A 2,631-nucleotide genomic window follows, 5' to 3' on the forward strand; every position below is an offset into this window, starting at 1 on the left:
TACGAGTTTGGTCTTCATTTGAAACAATGTGGAATAGTTTCACAACTCACGCCACCTGGAACACCACAGCGTAATGGTGTGTCCGAACGTCGTAACCGTACTTTATTAGATATGGTGCAATCTATGATGTCTCTTACCAATTTACCACTATCGTTTTGGGGTTATGCATTAGAGACAGCTGCATTCACGTTAAAAAGGGCACCATCGAAATCCGTTGAGATGACACCATATGAACTGTGGTTTAGCAAGAAACCTAAGCTGTCGTTTCTTAAAGTTTGGTGCTGCGATGCTTATGTGAAAAAGCTTCAACCTGATAAGCTCGAACCCAAATCGGAGAAATGTGTCTTCATAGGATACCGAAAAGAGACTGCTGGGTACACCTTCTATCACAGATCCGAAGGCAAGATATTCGTTGCTAAGAATGGATCCTTTCTAGAGAAGGAGTTTCTCTCGAAAGAAGTGAGTGGGAGGAAAGTAGAACTTGATGAGGTAATTGTACCTTCTCCGTTATTGGAAAGTAGTTCATCACAGAAATCAGTTCCAGTGATTCCTACCAATCAGTGAGGAAGTTAATGATGATGATCATGAAACTTCTGATCAAGTTACTACCGAACCACGTAGGTCAACCAGAGTACGATCCGCACCAGAGTGGTACGGTAATCCTGTTCTAGAGGTCATATTACTTGACCATGACAAATCTACAAACTATGAGGAAGCGATGACGAGCCCAGATTCCGCGAAATGGCTTGAGGCCATGAAATCTGAGATGGGATCCATGTATGAGAACAAAGTATGGACTTTGATTGACTTGCCCGATGATCGGACAGCCATTGAGATTAAATGGATCTTCAAGAGGAAGACGGACGCTGCTAGTAGTATTAGTATCTACAAAGCTCGAATTGTGCAAAAGGTTTTCGCCAAGTTCAAGGTGTTGACTACGATGAGAGTTTCTCACTCGTATCTATGCTTAAAGTATGTCCGAATCATGTTAGCAATTGCCGCATTTTTTGAAATTTGGCAAATGGATGTCAAAACTGCATTCCTTAATGGATTTCTTAAAGAAGAGTTGTATATGATACAACCATAAGGTTTTGTCAATCCGAAAGGTGCTAACAAAATGTGTAAGATCTAGTGATCCATTTATGGACTGGTGCAAGCATCTCGGAGTTGGAATGTACGCTTTGATAGTGTGATCAAAGCATATATATGTTTTATACAGACTTTTGGAGAAGCCTGTCTTTACAAGAAAGTGTGAGGGAGCTCTGTAGCATTTCTGATATTATATGTGGATGACATATTGTTGATTGGAAATAATACAGAATTTCTGAATAGCATAAAAGGATACTTAAATAAGAATTTTTTAATGGAAGACCTCAGTGAAGCTACTTACATATTGGGCATCATGATCTACAAAGATAGATCAAGACGCTTGATAAGACTTTCAATGAGTACATACCTTGATAAGATTTTGAAGGAGTTCAAAATAGATCAGTCAAAGAAGGAGTTCTTGCCTGAGTTGTAAGGTGTGAAGTTGAGTAAAGACTCAAACCCCGACCACGGCAGAAAATAGAAAGAGAATGAAAAGTCATTCCCTATGCCTCAGACATAGGTTATATAAAGTATGCTATGATGTGTACCAGACCTATTGTGTACCTCACCATGAGTTTGGCAAGAGGATACAATAGTGATCCATGAGTGGATCACAGGACAGCGGTCAAATATATCCTTAGTGGAATAAGGACATGTGAGGGAGTCCTAGATTAGGGGGTCCTCGGACAGCCGGACTATATCCTTTGGTTGGACTGTTGGACTATGAAGATACAAGATTGAAGACTTCGTCCCGTGTCCGGATGGGACTCTCCTTGGCGTGGAAGGCAAGCTTGGCGATATGGATATGTAGATCTCCTCCCTTGTAACCGACTCTGTGTAACCCTAGCCCCCTCCAGTGTCTATATAAACCGGAGGGTTTAGTCCGTAGGACAACAGCAATCATACCATAGGCTAGCTTCTAGGGTTTACCTCTACGATCTCGTGGTAGATCAACTCTTGTAATACTCATATCATCAAGATCAATCAAGCAGGAAGTAGGGTATTACCTCCATCAAGAGGGCCCGAACCTGGGTAAACATTGTGTCCCCCGCCTCCTGTTACCATCCGCCTTAGATGCACAGTTCGGGACCCCCTACCCGAGATCCGCCGGTTTTACACCAACATTGGTGCTTTCATTGAGAGTTCCACTGTGCCGTCACCGTAAGGCTTGATGGCTCCTTCGATCATCGGCAACGATGCGATCCAGGGTGAGGTTTTCCTCCCCGGACAGATCTTCGTATTCGGCGGCTTCGTACTGCGGGCTAACTCGCTTGGCCATCTGGAGCAGATCGATAGCTACGCCCCTGGCCATCAGGTCAGGTTTGGAAACTTGAACTATACTGCCGACATCCGCGGAGACTTGATCTTCGACGGATTCGAGCCCATGTCAGGTGCGCCGCACAATCACGACGAGCATGATTTAGCTCTGCCGTCGGACTGTGTTCGGGAGATCACACCTGCAACTACTCCGGCCCTCAATCCGGAACAAATTGCGCCATCTGTGGACGGGTGGATGGACCCCGCCACGGAGGCCGCACACTC

Source organism: Aegilops tauschii, chromosome 7 (genome assembly GCF_002575655.3).
Source record: "Aegilops tauschii subsp. strangulata cultivar AL8/78 chromosome 7, Aet v6.0, whole genome shotgun sequence".
Classification (NCBI taxonomy): Eukaryota; Viridiplantae; Streptophyta; class Magnoliopsida; order Poales; family Poaceae; genus Aegilops; species Aegilops tauschii.